General features: G+C 36.7%; 1 protein-coding gene and 1 long non-coding RNA gene across 4 annotated transcripts in view; one reads left to right on the top strand and one right to left on the bottom strand.

The window, feature by feature from the left end:
* The window catches only part of RIT2 (Ras like without CAAX 2), a 436,154-nt gene that overhangs the window by 7,534 nt on the left and 408,606 nt on the right, over window positions 1-20,014 (bottom strand). The window lies entirely within an intron of this gene.
* The window catches only part of LOC102133752 (uncharacterized), a 301,673-nt gene that overhangs the window by 271,397 nt on the left and 10,262 nt on the right, over window positions 1-20,014 (top strand). The gene's annotated exons all lie outside the window — the stretch shown is intronic.

Raw genomic sequence — 20,014 nt, 5'->3', positions numbered from 1 at the left:
ACTCAAATCACATCAAATCATGCTTTGTCACAAAAATTAGTTGGGTCTGGTTAGGTTACACTAACAAATACATTAAGAAAAACTTTTATTTATCATATTAGTTTGGATTTTTATCGCAATCTAACCAATCAGATGACAAATTGTAGACTTGTATTAGTTTTGGGTGCGAAGGTTCAATATCATAAAGATAATAAATCATTTCAAATTAGTGTATAATTTCAATTAAAATACATTAAAAGCCTGAAAACTTTTGAATCATAGGATGTCATACAATGATACTAAAATTCATAGAGAAGAATAAAGGCACAAATAGAGAAGAAATATTTGAATTCTAATAAGAAGGAGGTAGGAAGAAGAATAGTAACAATAATGTTGGTCTCACCTGATTAAGGCCATCTGTAAACCTATAATGGTTCAGGCAGCGGGGCATTAGTTAAGGGTTAGACAAATAATCTTATTAATGCAATAGAGAACCTGGAAAAAGATCAACATATCTATGAAAGCTTTTCTATTATTAGGATATCATTCCAAATCAGTGGAGAAATGAAGATGCTCTCAGTGGCACCCTGACATTGAGTTATCATTTTGGATTATTTTTGACCAAGACATATAGAAGTTATTTCTATCAACATAGAAAGGTAATTTTTCTTTAAGAAGAGTAGAAGTAGAGAAGGATTGAAGTTAAGTCTTTAGCTAAATCCATAAATTTTTTAAGTATTTGAAAAAGGTATGTTTAGTTGTATATATATAGTACATATATAGATATGCATATTTTATACAAACACACACTTACATTTATAAAATATGTTCTAATGGTTAAAATGTAAGCATCACAAATAAATCATTAGGGACTTCAAAATTCAGTTAAAATTCCAATGTGATAATCAAGCTCGACTAGAAATAAAATTAGTAAACAAATCCCATGCAAATGTTCTTGTTGGAATGATATACAGCAAAACAGCACCTTTAATAAATGATATAACTGAATATTTTATTTTTTGTAGGAGGCTGAAGTATATTTAAACTGTGCCTACCCATTACTTTGATACGTAATGTAGCAATCATGGATCACCTAATTCAAAGCATAAAATGTAGTTTGCATATGATCTTAGATTTATTATCAAAATATTAATTCTGTGTTATCTAATGGAAGAATAACATGAATTTTCACATTTGCTATAATATCTAAATGGAAATTAAACTTAGTAAAACATTTAATCTTTTCTATATTTCCTTAAAAATTATTATTAGATCAGTGACCTAAAGTTTTTATGTTTTAAGAAAAATACCAAAAGTGAAAGCATACTTTAACAATAAAGTTTTATGTTTCAAGAAAATACATTTTCATGTTTTAAGAAAATTTCATGTCATACTAATACTGACAAACCATACATTTGTCATACCTATCTTTGACCTTGAAATTTATAGGCCATAAATTTAATGCAAGAATTTGAGTTCAAACATGTCAAAAAAACAAGCCCCAAAATATTAATTTTTACATATTTCTGGGTTTTATTCTTTCTATTATGGTCGTTTTGAAGGTCCATTTGTAGGCCATATTGCAACAGCATCATAGGGAATAATTTTTAGGACCACAACAATCCACTAGTGGTGGTCTGACTGGTTTGGAACTAGAATGTATTACGAGAAGTAACAGCTTCCATATTAGAATTGAAAACTAAGGTAATTAACATATTCTTTTAGCATAAGATATCTTGTCTATCTGAATTTTAAGTAAAATTAAATTTTAAGTAAAATTAAATATTGAATATTCATCAATATTCATCTACTTGATATAGTAACTCCTAAGAAAGAAGCACAATGGTAGAAAGGACTTAAATTTTCTTACTTTTCAAATGAGGAGTTTCAGGCTCAGAAAGGTTAAGCAGTGGTTAAGAAATGGCTCAAGGTCACACATCTAATTAAGTAAAATGTCCATCAAGTTCTACTATCTTCCATTAAGCACCGCTTCCCTTCTTTCTTGCTGTCTCTCATGGGGAAACCTTTCCAGTTCCCTGTGCTGAGATTCTATACATATTTAGTTGATCTGATGTGAGGTTTTACAACTTAAGATCATTCTTAAATAGTAAACAAATGGCACACAATATTTTATATTGCACTTACATGAAAAGTTAAATTTTAAATAAATATAGAAATGTGGGGGGTGGGGAACAAATGTTGCAGAGAGATTATTTTAGGGGTAAGAAGCAATTGATGCAGATATCATTATACCACAGTGCCCCTCAATTGTAAAGAAGGAAAGTTTTTGATTTAATGTGCCACCTGGAGGCCTTAGAAAGCAATGGCAGAAAACAAAGAATAAAGAAAAATGTCTCATATAAGTAATAGAAAATTTCAATAACCCAGGGGTGCCATCTTTTTAATATATATGACCTTTTTCACCAAAGAAGATCACCATGTAATATGCCAGGCACTCCCTGAAATGCCATTTCCCATCTGCCAGAGGAGGCATTAGAACACAGCCACAGCTGCATGGGGGGTTGATGAGATCACTGGGGCAAAAAGGCAGGCAGAGCCTGTTCTAGTCCAGCCCAGCTGCTAGTGGGAAGCGGCAAGCATCCTGGCCAATTAGACTTTCAGTCCCAACAATACGCTGACTTTAGGAGCTTTCTAGCTCTCTGCATATTTTTATCTTTTACCCGAGCTCGGTAAAAATAAAATACAATAAATTAAATTATTGTAAAGGTAGCCAGAGTAATGGTGGTTGCCTAATCAGCGATATAATTCTTAGCAACACAAAAGGAAACTCTGACACTGCTTTGCTATGATTGCTAACCTTGAGTGAAGGAGATTGGCAGAAAGATGGGTCTGGCTCCTCCAACAGAAGCTTTGCAAGCAAAAATCTTAGTGGTTATGCCTACTGGGTGCTGTTAAAATGCTTAGTGCATACAGCAAACTCTTTGGGATTTATTTTATATTTTTAATATCTTCTTGTAAGTGTTTCACTCCATTATTTCCCATGGAGCTATTAATTTTCATTATGCAGCCTACATTGTCAAAGTAGCAGGAATCAAAATTTCCTGGGAAACACATCTTATTTGCTAACTTGAAGGAAAAGTGGCCTGAACTTGAATTTTTCTATTTTAGTTTGTGTATAATTGATTTAGATCAGTTTTAATGATGTTAATGGCCTTGCCAGTTTTGGCCAGTTGTAGTGAAAGTGCTTTTGATTTATTAAACTTGATTTATTCACTTATTTAATATGAGAGTTACTTTTTTAAAAAAGAGATCATCTTCCGTTTAAAGGTAAGTGCTTAGATGTCATCACAAACTCCTTCCGGGAAAAGCAAAACAAAGCAAAGCATTGGCAAGATGTCCCACGCTTAGCTGCAGTCACTGAAACATGGAAAACCATTCTTGACAGCTCAGAGTGTGCTCACACGGTGTTCCTTCCAAGAGTACTCTATCTGCTCTGCTATTTTTCCCAATTATCTTTTTTAGATGGGTGAGCAAGTCTGCAAACTAAGCAAAAAACTCAACTGGTGAGGAGATGTCTGTAACTTCTTAGCACATCCCTCTTTTAGGAGGGATTATGTTGGAGTCTCCTTCTCTTGTACTGTAAATGAAGAGGGCAAGAATCCTCCTTCCCTTCTTTGCTGCAGGGAGAAGGAAAAGAACTCCTGGTCTTCGTATCAAAAACTCAGATTTCCACCTGGGTTCTTAGACTGGGAAGGGGTGTGGATTGTGGAAACGCAAGGGTAGGAGTCAACAGAGGCAGTTTGGTTGTGTGCTTGTCTGTAGGTCTCTTTAGAATGTGGAGTACATTTTACACCATAGAGCCCATCATTCCTCAACACATATTTTTATGTCTTTACATATGGCTTTTTTTCCCCCATCTGGAAAGTCTTTCATTTTTCTTCTCTCTCACTTCTTCCTGACCTACTCAAGGCTTTACAGACCAGTGCAGTCAGTCGATGGTGACCTTGGTGGCCTCTGCTTTGCTGTGCAGCTTATCTTCCTTGAGGGAAGTTCATAGGCCTTAGTTGTTTTATCTCACCAACAAAACTGCAAGGCAGCTGGACAGAAATATTTTGTCTTATTTTAATCCTCATTGTGCCACACATTAAGCAAGCCACACACTTTGCAGTGGCGGGTGCTCATTAAATATTTAATTTGGATGATGATGAAAATGACACCAAATAAACAGTCACTGGAGACCACAGAGTCCATTATAATGAGTTCATAAAATTGAAATTTCAGAGGCCAGGATATTGCCCTCGACTGTATTTTTGCTATATTGTGGGCTTCAGCAAATGCCTACAATTATGCTACCGTGGGTAGGTTCTGGAATCAGATTACCAGGATCCAAATGCTGGCTACACCACACTTTAGCCATAAATTCTCAGGGAGTTGCTTAGACTGTGGTTTAATTTCCTCATAAAACTCTACTTCATAGAATTGGTAATAGGATTTAATGAGCTATTACATGAAAGGCACTTATATAGTTCCTAGTATACTGTATACTCCCAATAAATATTATTTTTGATTTGTCTGTTTGTTCACTGTCTAAAAAGAAGACAGAGGAAATTTTAACTTTTTTCAGACCACATTTTAGCCCGTTTATAATTTTTTCTACTTGTCACCATGACCTACAAATTCTACACGATGTTATCTCTGTTTCCCCAAGTCCGATTCATACCACTCTCCCTCATTGATTATATCCCATCATATTTGATACATGCCCAGTACAAAATCTTCTTGCCTTCAAATATTTACAGTTGTTGTTTCCTCTGCCTGAAATGTGCTCCCCTACAGGTCTCCTCCTGACTGTTTTCTTCAAGTCCCAGCTGAAATATCAACTCCACTGAGACACCTTGCCTAACCGTCCTCTCAAAAGCATTCTCACACATCCCCACTAATGCAATCCCATTACTCTTATTTTATTGATAGGAAGGGTATTTAATTACTATCAATAGTAATTAGTGAGATGATCTCACAAATTTGCCTATATGTATTTTTCATCACCCACCAGTATAAAATAAGCTTAGTTATTGCTGAAAATGTGTCTGTTTTGTTCACCTCTGTACCTGATCTCCAGCAAAGTGGCTGGCACTTAAGAGGGCTCATTATTTGTGAATGACATCACTGGAACCCAGGCCATGGGAATACAGCTGAGGCTACAATAAACAGAGGAGTTGGTTGTCGATTGAGACAAACAGATAAAAAGAAATCTCAGATCAATGACAGTGGCCAGCACAGGGTACAGCACTGTGGTGGCATTTACAAGTGATGCCCAGCCCTGTCTTAGTGGTTCTCAGCTTCCTGAGACAGGGAGCCTTAATCTTAGACCTGAATGGCAAGTAGTAATTATTTAGGTTGGTGAGGGGAGGTGGGATGTTGGGGGAACAGGAAGGAGTCTTGGTAAAGGGACTAAGAAAAGCCTAAGGCAAAAGTGATCATGGTGCTTTTGTGGGATCATCAGTAGTTAATATGGTTTAGACCAGAGCACAAGGGAGAAGAAGTGAATAAGAGCACAATCAGAGGAAATTAGTGAGTTTAGATGTCTAATTTATTCAGATCTGTGTGAAATATATTAGGAACCCATCAAATAAGTAATTTTTAAAAAGCCTATTTCTTGAGTGCCTACTCCGGAAATGTAATAGGTTTTCTCTGTCTTGCTGTTCTGGAGAGATATTGATTGAATGGAAAGAAAAGCAGAACATAATAAATTAAATCGTGTAGCCAGTCGTTCTGAGAAACGGGATGGTAATGGCTCTAGGGTAAAGGGTTTTAGACTGCTTTGTACAGGAGACATTTGAAGTCTCAAAGGCCTTGTGCTTTTCATCCCAGAAGCTCTGGTGTGCAGGGCGGAAAGGTTGCCATGGCAGCCAGGAGTTGCCATGAAGGGAAAAAAGAGAAGGTTGATGCTAAATATTTTGCTAACAGCAATATCTGCCTTCTTTTTTGAATTTTTCTCCTAAAGACTTTGCTTTTAAAAATACCTTGCTAAAAATACAAATCAATAAACTTGGGAAGTATGTGCAATATATATAAATGCAGGACTATGCACGTGTAAATATACATACATGTATGTGCATGCTTAAGGATATCTTCACATGTTTGCACTAATAAATAAATGTGTATATTTGACGTATATTAAATCAATGGTTCTTCTGAACCTTCAGGGATTGGTTATTATGAGTAACTAAATTTTCCATTTTAACATGGCCTAAAAATGTACTCTTTAAACACCAAAGAATTTTAGTATTTAATCTGTTATGTTAACAAATTTGTATTAGGTAAAAATAGAAGAAAAAAACTTATGTATTATACTTGTAACACATAAAACAATTATAATTAAATAATAAATTGTATAACTCTACAATGTCTGGATCTCCTGCAGAATATAAGACCAGGAAGGCAAGGGATATTATATTGCAAGCAACACCTCAATGCTTTACAAGTGAACCATGTTCAATAAACACCTTTCCTATCTCTTCACTGAATGGAGACTGAATAAATGGATAGGAAGCTGAGCAAAGAGGAACCAACCAGTTACTACAGAAGAAACTCTCCGTGAATTAACTAAAGAATTGGAAGCTAAAATCTCACTTGAATTACTTAAGGTTTTAACTTATTTTCATTAACATGTCTATGCAATTCACTTAAAGTGTCAAAATGCTTGATTACATATGTTGTCAGGTTAGAACATGACCCTGCAGAATCTCTGGACAGAAAAATAAGAAGACCGGGTCTTCACGCCTTCTTGAATGAAATCTAGGGACCACAGTAGCAAATGACTTTGATGAAGCCTAGAGGAAAGCTCAAGCCTCCCCAGAGGTATCCTGGGCTCCTTCAAGCTCACAATCAACTTGTATATCTTTTTGGATTATATTTGGGTAAAGCATGCCATGAAAAGAAGGATGAACTAGAACAAAATAAATTTTACAAAAGTTCTAACCCCAGTATCTACAGAAAACAAAACTGAACCAACGTTCTACATTTTCTGGCCTTACACACAGGGAGCCAGGTATTTTTTGAAAATGTAGGTGCCTGTGCTTATTGGTACCACTATACATTTATATTTCAATTTTAACAGAGTCATCAGTGCTCTTGTCAATCGTTCTACTTATTATCAGCCAGTTCCCTTTCCTATTTCTCATTTAGTTCTTCAAATCCTTCATTTCTTGTCTCAGGTCTCTGACCCCATCCTTATTTTAAGCAGATGCTCTCACCCTCCTATTTCACCTCAGTGAGGAAATAAAAGCATCCCAAAAGTATGATTTCAACATCCTGGACTAGCACCTGGAAACTCATCTGTATTATTAGACATCTTATCTTACTCTTGTCTTTGTTCTCTCAGGCAAAGAGAGGTTACTGATTCTTGTCAAGTTTGATACTGCTATCTGGGCTGAATAACCTTTTTTTTTTTAATCTATTTCAATCCTGCAGTACTAGTTGTCCCACCTTTCTCCCACATTTTCAGTCTTCTTCTGTAACAGCCCCTTTGGTTTCAGAAAAATATTCAAGTCTCAACTATTTTTAGTATTCAGTTCATTTACTCTCTTATATCTGCCCTTTTTATAAGATTATACAGAGAGAGGATAGGGCTGGGGAAGGAAAGGATTAGAAAAAAAAAGATGTACAATTTCAAAATAAAATACATTATAGGTTTATGTGCTGGTTTATCTTAATCACTTCTAATTTTCACATTAATGTTCACAATCTGTATTCTATTTCACCTCATTCTTCTAACGTGGTTTTGCAAAGGTATCATTCTTACTGTCAAATCCAATACATGCTTCCAGCCATTTTTACCAACTGCAATATTTGACAAATTGCCTTCCCTTATTTCAATTTTTCTCCTTTGAATTGATGGTTTCCTCCTTTCTTGATTTTCTAGTCCTTTTTTTTGATAACCCTTATTTTATTGTTATTTTTATTTTTATTTTGAGAAGGAGTTTTTCTCTCATCACCCAGGCTGGAGTTAAATGGCACAATCTTGGCTCACTGCTACCTCTGCCTCCTGGGTTCAGGCAATTCTCCTACCTCAGCCTCCCAAGTAGCTGGGATTACAAGCATGTGCCAGCGTGCCTGACTAATTATTATTATTATTATTGTTGTTGTTGTTGTTGTTATTTTTGTATTTTTAGTAGAGACAGGATTTCACCATGTTGGCCAGGCTGGTCTCGATTTCCTGACTGCAAGTGATCCGTCTGCCCAAAGTGCTGGGATTGCAGGCATGAGCCACCATACCTGGCCTGATTACCCTTTCTGAATATTCTGTCTGAATATTCTGATGTTTGACTCTTCACTCAGGCTTTTCACAATTATGTGCCCATTGATTCTGTCCTTGATTCTGACCAGGACTTAAATCATCAACTCCTACAGTTCCCATGCCTTCAGGTTGGACTGAAACTATATAAATGGCTTTCCTGAGCCTCCAGCTTGCAGATGGCAGATGTGGGACTTCTAAGCTTTCGTAGTAGCATGACTCAATCCTTCATAATAAATCCCTTTCACTGTATCTCTGTATATCCTATTGGTTCTGTTTCTCTGGGGAACCCTGAGTTATACAATCCTAAAAGCAAAAGAATTCAGGATTGCAATAATCTTAAGGATCATCTTTCAGGCCATTAAAACATTACCTATGTCTCTTCCACGTCTCTGTTAATGACTGTTTAGTTTCTGGAGGCACGCACTTACTGCACATTCCTCTGTAAAATGACCATTTCCGTCAATGTTTCTTACATGTAGTCAGAAGAAGATTTGAATTTCTGAGCTAAAATTGTTCCTGGTCATCAGGTACTTCAAATTCCATCTTCTATGAACTGAAAAAATGAAAACAGTTTGGGAATACCTAAATTTCCAAGATAATATAGTTCTTCAATATTGGAATTGGCATTAAAACCCAGGACTCTTTTTATTACCCTGTCTCTACACAAAGATAATGCGGTTAAAGAGATGGTGCATAAGACAAGAGCATTTTAATATAGAGTAAAACGAAAGAAAAGGTTTAGGAAAGAGAATTCCTGGGGCAATCAGGCTTGCATTGAGATGTGGGAGACAAGGATTACAGGCTGCTGCCAGTTTTTACAGTTTTTGTCAGAAAGCAGCTGAAAACCTTAGACTGCTAGAGCTGGGGCTTTCACTTTGTTAAATCAAAATATATATACATATATACACACATATATGTATATATATAACATGAATATGTATACTATATATGGTATATATAACGTATACATATCTCTATATACTATATATGTATATATAACATATGTATATGTGTATATACTATATATGTATATATAACATATGTACATGTGTATATACACATATAGGTATGTATATATACTATATATGATATATGTATATGTATAACATATGTATATATGTATATATACTATATATGTATATATAACATGCATATATAGTATAGATGCTATATATACGTATGTATATATGTATATACTATATATGTAAATATAACATGTATAGAGTATATATACTCTATGTATATATCATGTATATAGTATATCATATGTATATATAACATGTATATATGTGTTATATACCTTATATATAAATATATACATATTATATATGTATATATAACACTTGTATATGTGTGTTATATACCATATATACATACTATATATAACATGTATATGCATATATACTATGTATGTGTATATATACATGCACATATATAGTATATATACATATATACATATGTTATATAGAATACATATACACTACATATTATATATAACATAGTATATATGTTATATAATATAGTATATATACTATATTACATATCTAGTATATATAACATATATACTAGTATATAACATATATACTAGATATGTTATATATAACATGTATATATAGTATATATAGCATATGTATATATAACATGTATATAACTATATATAGTATACATGTGTATATATACTATATATAGTATATATATGTGTGTGTATATATATAATTTTTTTTTTTCGAGACCAAGTTTTGCTCTTAGTTGCCAAGGCTGGAGTGAAATGGCATGATCTCTGCTCACTGCAACCTCCGCCTCCTGGGTTCCAACAATTCTCTCACCTCAGACTCCTTAGTAGCTGGGATTACATTCATGTGCCACCATGCATGGCACATTTTGTATTTTTAGTAGAGACGGGGTTTCTCCACGTTGGTCAGGCTGGTCTTGAACTCCCGACCTCAGGTGATCTGCCGGCCTCGGCCTCCCAAAGTGCTAGGATTATAGGCATGAGCCACTGCACCTGGCCTATACTTTTAAAATGTACATTCTCTGTCTTGATAATAGACTATATGTCTGCAAGTCTCCATCCCCTGGATTTTCGGAATATTATATGTAGATCCAAGTGACTGCACAGATGACAGCTTTTAACTGTTGCAAGAAACCCCTCTGTGGCCTTAGAAACTCCTTTCATTTGTTGCTTCCCAAGCCTAGTTGCTTGATCATTCTTCGGATGAACAAAATGACCTGCCTCAGTGGCTGGACACACAGCATGCTGGCGTAAGGAAGGTAATCTTGACAAGTTTGTTAAGAAGCAGCAGCCTGAGACTGCATTTCTAAGTCAGTGACACCTGTTTTCTCTTCCAGATTCTGGTCATGTCAGAGCACCTGGCAAACAACACTATCACTGCAATGGCTTGTCAGCTCACTGACATTATCTGTGCTTTATCCTCTACAGAAGCAGCTGAGAACATAGTTTGTGTTAGTCAAAACAGTAAGTCTCACTGAGATACAATGGAAAAAAGCATCCTATTTAAGAGGATGGTTGCTGAAATCAAACGGCCTGGGTTCTAGTCCCATTTCTGCCACTTACTAGTTGAGTGACCTTAATTGAATTACATATAAACTCTAATACTCAATGTCCTCATCTTAAAGTGGGTTAAGAGACATGATTGATTTAATAAACAGAAGGCCATTTGCTTATTGTATACTAAATGTAATGATATAGGGATTTTTTGCTTGTTTCTTCATTTAACGCATGGCTTGTCTCCCTGCATGCATCATGCATCCTGATATGAGTGATGAGTTTGATTCTTGTTTTTATGACCACCATGAGAGGGTGAGGTTGGGACTCCTATGATTAGATATTCTAATATAGTTGACGTTATTGCCATATCTGTCCTCATAGTAGTAGACTCTTCCTTTGGGCATACTTTACTGAATCAGACCTAAAAGCATTTTGCTAAAATCACAAGTCTTCGTTTGCAAAAGCAATCACAGTTATGTTAATCAATGCAGGCTAGAGTCACTTTTCTCTTCAATCTGTTGAGAGACATAGATATTGTTTCAGTTTCCTTGTTGTTTTCCCACACTTTTCTTCCGCATAGTCCTGTAAATTCCTTGTTTTCCTTCATTATCCTGTTTTATCACTTTAGCTTTTCTCCTTGGACTTGTCTTTTTTTACATCTTCACTAGTCAATATCCTGCTAATCCTTACAGGTTTTCTAAAGTAACTCTCAGTCTCCACTTCAAGAAGTGTTTGTTGATCTCTGAGACTAGGTATAATTTTTCTTTTTTAAATAAAGAAATCCATAAGCATTTGCTTCTTATCACTTGTCTATTATTACAAGTAATAATTTTTTCTTATTCTTTTTTTTTTAATTTATTTATTATTATTATACTTTAAGTTGTAGGGTACATGTGCATAACGTGCAGGTTTGTTACATATGTATACTTGTGCCATGTTGGTGTGCTGCACCCATCAACTCGTCATTTACATCAGGTATAACTCCCAATGCAATCCCTCCCCCCTGCCCCCTCCCCATGATAGGCCCCGGTGTGTGATGTTCCCCTTCCTGAGTCCAAGTGATCTCATTGTTCAGTTCCCACCTATGAGTGAGAACGTGCAGTGTTTGGTTTTCTGTTCTTGTGATAGTTTGCTAAGAATGATGGTTTCCAGCTGCATCCATGTCCCTACAAAGGACACAAACTCATCCTTTTTGATGGCTGCATAGTATTCCATGGTGTATATGTGCCACATTTTCTTAATCCAATCTGTCACTGATGGACATTTGGGTTGATTCCAAGTCTTTGCTATTGTGAATAGTGCCACAATAAACATACATGTGCATGTGTCTTTATAGCAGCATAATTTATAATCCTTTGGGTATATCCCCAGTAATGGGATGGCTGGGTCATATGGTACATCTAGTTCTAGATCCTTGAGGAATCGCCATACTGTTTTCCATAATGGTTGAACTAGTTTACAATCCCACCAACAGTGTAAAAGTGTTCCTATTTCTCCACATCCTGTCCAGCACCTGTTGTTTCCTGACTTTTTAATGATTGCCATTCTAACTGGGGTGAGATGGTATCTCATTGTGGTTTTGATTTGCATTTCTCTGATGGCCAGTGATGATGAGCATTTTTTCATGTGTCTGTTGGAAAAAACTGCTTTAAAGTTCATATGGAACCAAAAAAGAGCCCGCATCTCCAAGGCAATCCTAAGTCAAAAGAACAAAGCTGGAGGCATCACGCTACCTGACTTCAAACTATACTACAAGGCTACAGTAACCAAAACAGCATGGTACTGGTACCAAAACGGAGATATAGACCAATGGAACAGAACAGAGTCCTCAGAAATAATACCACACATCTACAGCCATCTGATCTTTGACAAACCTGAGAGAAACAAGAAATGGGGAAAGGATTCCCTATTTAATAAATGGTTCTGGGAAAATTGGCTAGCCATAAGTAGAAAGCTGAAACTGGATCCTTTCCTTACTCCTTATACGAAAATTAATTCAAGATGGATTAGAGACTTAAATGTTAGACCTAATACCATAAAAATCCTAGAGGAAAACCTAGGTAGTACCATTCAGGACATAGGCATGGGCAAAGATTTCATGTCTAAAACACCAAAAGCAACGGCAGCAAAAGCCAAAATTGACAAATGGGATCTCATTAAACTAAAGAGCTTCTGCACAGCAAAAGAAACTACCATCAGAGTGAACAGGCAACCTACAGAATGGGAGAAAATTTTTGCAATCTACTCATCTGACAAAGGGCTAATATCCAGAACCTACAAAGAACTCAAACAAATTTACAAGAAAAAAACAAACAACTCCATCAAAAAGTGGGCAAAGGATATGAACAGACATTTCTCAAAAGAAGACATTCATACAGCCAACAGACACATGAAAAAAATGCTTATTCTTTACTAAAGGTAACTTTCATGGACATTAGAGCAGTGTTCCTTTTATCTCTATGTCTTTTGCAAGTGGAAAAATCATCAAACTGACTTGAAAACCTGACCTCTATTTCCTAATATTAAATATTAATGAACTCATTGTTTATAAAATCCTTCTCTTCTTCCAATTAACAAAACTCTTTCTTTAGTAATTTCAATTCTTAGTTCATCCCCCTCTCATAATATGTGAGTATCAAAGCGACCTGAATTTGCAGTTATTTTTTAAAAATTATTATTATTATTATCATTGAGACAGAGTCTAGCTCTATTGTCCAGGCTGGAGTGCAGTGGCACAATCTTGGCTCAGTACAACCTCTGCCTCCCAGGTTCAAGCGATTCTCCTGCCTTAGCTTCCCCAGAAGCTGGGATTACAGGAATGCACCTCCCTGCTGAGCTATGAATTTGCTCTTGAAATCAGCAATTAATTTTTCTCAGTGACACCTAATTCAGCAAAAGTACCAGTTCCTTTGACCAACTGTAATTTGTTTAAGTGCAAACCATGCATTGAGATGGAGGAGGCAGGGATTAGAGGCTGCCTGGTAGAGATGTAAGCCAAAAAATCATGGAATCATTGTCATTAGAGACACTGCCAGAAATAAGTTTATTCACATGTGAGAGAACTCCAGGCCATTTGTATAGGTCTCACTGGGAAGAAGTTAATAATATTAAGAGGAAAATAATTATCTGTTAATTTTATATCTTTTAGACTTATGCCTGGCGTGTATAAACAGATCCAGAATAAACCCCTCCCATTTCCTTCTGTACAATAACTCTTCTAATATGGAAAATATAGATCATGTCTTCTATTAATTGTTTTACCACTGAACTGTATTCAAAAGACTGTTTTGTCTTATTTTCAGAAGACAGACTTTAACCTGCAGAATCTTAAACAAAAATGACGCAGAGAGAAGAAAAATGAGTATATGGTTCTATCTTTCTTTGTTCTTATAGCAACCAAAAATAAGTATCCACAGAACAAATAAATATCAACAACAACGATGAAATTTTGGTTGCAAGATCATTACATTTCTAACAAAAAGGATGCATAACTGCTTGACCACACCAGATATTAAAGGTTTTTAAAACTATGGTTGATACTCCCTCTGATTGGATAAGAGTAGAATTTCAAGTCTTAGTTTGTCCCCCTCTCATAATATGTGACTATCAAAGTGACCTGAATTCACTCTCAACTTTTTAAAATTAGTTTTTAGTTGAACCACTGCACTGAAATTTATTTGTCATATTAGAATTTTCTGCTTTCTAGGAAATAGCTTCCTTCAATGACCTATTCCAAATGCATTTTCCCTAGCTTGCAGCCTCTTAGGAACATTGGATTAGCAATGTTTTTGTTGATCTCAAATCAACCAATGCAGTGTATATGTAACTAGTAGACCCTCCATAAATATTTTCTAAACTCTAATCATTCAGGTGAACATTAGCAAGATGAGTTTCATAATGCTGCCATGCGTCACTTAATGATGGGGATACATTCATGAGAGATGTGCCGTAAGGCAATTTCATCATTGTGCAAACATCACAGACACAAACTTAGATGGTACAACCTACTATATACCTAAGCTACATGATATAACCTATTTTTCTAGGCTGCAAACCTGTACATCATATTGCTATGCTGAATACTGTGTGCAATTGTAGCACAATCGTAAGTATTTAAACAAAAGAAGGTACAGTAAAAAATCAATATAAAAGATTAAAAATGGTACACTGGCCAGGTGCGGTGGCTCACACCTGTAATCCCAGCATTTTGGGAGGCTGAGGTGGGGGGATCATGAGATCAGGAGATCAAGACCATCCTGGCTAACACAGTGAAACCCGTCTATACTAAAAATACAAAAAATTAGCTGGGCGTGGTGGTAGGCACCTGTAGTTCCAGCTACTCAGGAGGCTGAGGCAGGAGAATAGCGTGAACCCAGGAAGCGGAGCTTGCAGTGAGCCAAGATCACGTCACTGCACTCCAGCCTGGGTGACAGCGCGAGACTCCATCTCAAAAAAAAAAGGTACACCTGTATGGGATGCTTACCATGAATGAGTAATGAGTCAATGTGAAGGCCTAGGACATCTCTGTACATTACTGTGAACTTTCTAAACACTGTACACTTAGGCTACACTAATTCAATAAAAGCATATTTTTCTTTCTTTAATATTAAATTAATCTTAGCTGACTGTAGCTTTGTTGCTTTATAAACTTTTTATTTTTTATAACTTTTTGACTCTGGTAATAAAACTTAGGTTAAAACACAAACATTGTATAGTTGTACAAAACATTTTATTTTCTTCTATTTTAAGTTTTTTCTATTTTAAAGATTATTTTATTTTTGATTTTTAAACTTTTCTTTTTAAAAGTGAGACACAAACACACACATCAGCCTAGACCTACACAGGGTCAGAATCATCAAGACATTACTAAGTGATAGGAATTTTTCGGCTTCACTATAATCTTATGGGACCACCATTGTAGATGCAGTCCATCATTGACCGAAATGTTGTTTTGCAGCACGTGATGGTATATCTGCTTTTCTGGGTCTAAGATGAGTGACACTGAATTGTTGAAGGATGAGGAACATTCACCCAGATGCTAACCACTTCCCACCTTCCATATGCTACACCCTAGCTACTTAAAAGTACTTGCATGTTTTAGAATGTATCATTACCTCTACCTAGATGCATTTTCCAGGAACATACCCCATCTCTTGAAGGTTTAACCTCCACTGTCTTCGAAGTGAGCCATTATCTTTATCCCTTAATTATACATCTTTCCATGTATCTTATAGATTAGATGTCCTCTTTCCTCCATAAATAGCAGTTCTTGAGGAAGAAACTATCAAGTTCACTTTTTATCCTCAGAATTTAACTATAGCGGAGTTTTAATAAATATTTTCTGAATAAATTGGATTCACAAATAAAGTCACAGCATCACATCACTAATGTTATCCTCTCATCAGCTAACCTTATTTCACTAAGCATGTGCCATCTCTGAGAAAGCTATGAAGAATTAGCATAAATAATTAAAACAAAAGTTTACTTTAAAAACTAATTTGTGATGCAGCCTTATTTAGTTTGTAGTGTTTACTTGCCAGCTGATTTGACACATTTGAGAGTCCATTTATCTAAGCTATCTTGAAAAGTCACTGTGGCTTATTGAAGCCTTCATATTTAGGCACTCAGTGTATCCTTCATCACTAAGCTTCTCTGAGGCTATATTTTCTTCTCAATGGGGCTTGGAATATCCATTAATTTTGCCATTAGTTTCTGTAGCTGATGCTTGGAAGGCGTAATAAATACATTTGCAAATTGGTAAGGTGAATATTTTGCAATTATAGAAGCAATTAATATTTAGTTGTGTAAGAAAAAAATCTTTTAAGAATCATGCATCCAGTAACAAGAAGTGTATGCCAATGCCTAAGCTTTAACTATATGTAGAGAGAATAATGTCAGAACAATAATGCAAATGACTCAATTCATGGACAATTTAAGAACAATACACTTTAACTTGGAACATGTCATTTTCTTCTCTGAGACTTGTTGACATACAGCCTGTCCTTATGAAAGAGGAAATATTTACTGTCTCCACAGGTATTTTACAACATTAAAATTCTATTTGTGGCTTTTGTAAACCTCCCTGGAAAATTACAAGTGAGATTAAAAGAAACTCTGACAGCCTAGGGAAGAATTGATAGATGACCTGCTGTATTTAAGACAGCCAACTTTCTGCTAAGGTCAGCCCTCACATACTGAGAGGCCAAAAGCAAAACACAAGCCCCAGGGAGACCAGAGAGGCTGAAAGAACAAAGTGTGTCAACATCAGTGACTTCTAGCCTTAGACTAACAGGAAAGACTATTCTAATATGTATGTTTATATCATAGAGGCATATATGTTTACTTTCATATTTTTATGTAGACACATATAATACATAATATGTTTTGGCTGAAACCCCACCCAAATCGCAACTTGAATTGTATCTCCCAGAATTCTGATGTGTTTTGGAAGTAACCCAGTTTTAGGTAATTGAATCATGAGAGCTGATCTTTCCCGTGCTATTCTTGTGATAGTGAATAAGTTTCATGAGATCTGATGGGCTTATCAGGGGTTTCCATTTTTGCTTCTTCCTCATTTTCTCTTGCCACCACCATGTAAGAAGTGTCTTTCACCTCCTGCCATGATTCTGAAGCCTCCTCAGCTATGTGGAACTGTAAGCCCAATTAAACCTCCTTTTGTTCCCAGTTTCAGGTATGTCTTTATCAGCAGCATGAAAACTAATACAGTAAAGGGGTACCAGTAGAGTGGTGTGTTGCTGAAAAGATCTCCAAAAATATGGAAGCGACTTTGGCACTGGGTAACAGGCAGAGGTTGGAATAGTTTGAAGGGCTCAGAAGAAGACAGGAAAATGTGGGAAAGTTTGGAACTCACTAGAGATTTGTTGAATGGCTTTGTCCAAAATGCTGATAGTGATAGACCAATAGAATCCAGGCTGAGGTAGTTTCAGATGGAGATAAAGAACTTGTTGGGAACTGGAGTAAAGGTGACTCTTCCTATGTTTCAGCAAAAAGACTGGAGGCATTTTGCCCCTGCCTTAGAGATTTATGGAACTTTGAACTTGAGAAAGATGATTTAGGGTATCTGGCAGAAGAAATTTCCAAGCAGCAAAGCATTCAAGAGGTGTCTTGGGTGCTGTTAAAGGCATTCAGTTTTATAAGGAAAGCAGAGCATAAAAGTTTGGAAAATCCACAGCCTGACTATGTGACAGAAAGAAAACCCCAGTTTCTGGGGAGAAATTCAAGTCAGCTATGGAAATTTGCATAAGTAGGAAGGAGCCTAATGTTAATCCCCAAGACCATGGGGAAAATGTCTCCAGGCCATGTCAGAGACCTTCAGGGCAGCCCCTCCTATCACAGGCCTGGAGGCCCAGGAGGAAAAAGTGGTTTCCTGGGCAGGTCCAAAGTCACTGTGTTGTGTGCATATGAGGGACTTGGTACCCTGTATCCCAGCTGCCCCAGTCATGGCTGCAAGGGCCAACTTAGAGCTTGACCTGTGGCTTCAGATGGTGGAAGCACCAGGCTTTTGCAGGTTCCATGTGATGTTGTGCCTGTAGGTACACAGAAGTCAATAATTTAGGTTTGGGAGCCTCCGTCTAGATTTCAGAAGATGTATGGAAATGCCTGGATGCCCAGGCAAAAGTTTGTCACAGGGTGGGTCCCTTATGGAGAACCTCTGCTAGGGCAATGTGGAAGAGAAGTGTGGGGTTGGAGCCCCCACACAGAGTCCCTATTGGGGCACTGCCTAGTGGAGCTGTAAGAAGAGAGCCATGGTCCTCCAGACCCCAGAATGGTAGATCCACTGACATCTTGCACCGAGTGCCAGGCAAAGTCAGAGACACTCAACACCAGCCCATGAAATAAGCTGGGAGGGAGGCTGTAACCTGAAAAGCCACAGGGACAGAGCTGCCCAAGACCATGGGAACCCACCTCTTGCATCAGCATGACGTGGATGTGAGACCTGGAGTCAAAGGAGATCATTTTGGAGCTTTAAAATTTGACTCCCTCGCTGGACTTTGGACTTGCATGGTCCCCATAACCACTTTGTTTTGGCCAATTCCTCCCACTTGGAATGGCTGTATTTACCAATACCTGTACCCCCATTGTATCTAAGATGTAACTAGCTTGCTTTTGATTTTACAGGCTCATAGGTGGAAGGCACTTGCCTTGTCTCAGATGAGACTTTGGATTGTGGACTTTTGAGGTAATGCTGAAATGAGTTAAGACTTTGGAGAACTGTTAGGAAGGCATGATTGGTTTTGAAATGCGAGGACATGAGATTTGGAGGGGCCAAGGGTGGAATGATGTGGTTTGGCTCTGACCCCACCCAAATCTCAACTTGAATTGTATTTGCCAGAATTCCCACATGTTTTGGGAGGAACCCAAGGAGGGGTAATTGAATCATGAAGGCCAGTCTTTCCCATGCTATTCTCATGATAGCAAATAAGTCTCATAAGATGTGATAGATTTATCAGGGGTTTCCACTTTTGCTTCTTCCTCATTTTCTCTTGCCACCACCATGTAAGAAGTGCCTTTCACCTCTCACCATGACTTTTGAAGCGTCCCCAGCCATATGGAACTGTAAGTCCAATTAAAATTTTTTTTCCCCCAGTTTCAGGTATGTCTTCATCAGTAGTGTGAAAACAAACTAACACAATATATATGATTATACATGTAATATGTAGTAATATATGCATAATATAGTATATAGCATATATATAGCCTCATGAGAATAAAAATAAGATGCAGGGATTTTTTAATATCTTTGATTTATCATTATAGATTTCTGCTCCTCACCCTCACTGATCTAGTTATCTTTCTGAATAATTTTGTCAGAATGATACTGGGATCAATGCAAGATAGATTTTGATGAGGAGTTACGCTTAACAAAATCATCTAAGTCAGGATGGCAGGCCCAAGTGCTGGTCTCAAGGTAGCCAAGAAATAAATTACCCTCTGGGTGCCTGAGCCAACCAACCACCAGTCAGCAGATGTTCAAGGTTTCCATGGATACCTCATCCTGGGCACAGGTGAAGCGATAACTCTTCAAAAGCACTTTGCATAACTATGATGGTGGAGAGTTCAGTGGAGGTTAGCCTAATTAGTTACCAAGGTGAAATTAGTTTCTATGACAGTTTCCAGAGCCCACTTTAATCACAGGACAAATAGAAATGAAGAAATGAAATTGTAAAAGAAAATAGAGATTTAAACTTATATCTGTTTTTATTGTTCCTCTAATATTATTGAATGATTTCCTGTTGCTTATAACA

Source organism: Macaca fascicularis, chromosome 18, assembly GCF_037993035.2.
Source record: "Macaca fascicularis isolate 582-1 chromosome 18, T2T-MFA8v1.1".
NCBI lineage: Eukaryota > Metazoa > Chordata > Mammalia > Primates > Cercopithecidae > Macaca > Macaca fascicularis.
The sequence above is the reverse complement of the archived record's forward strand: the minus strand, read 5'-3'. Positions and strand labels throughout refer to the sequence as shown.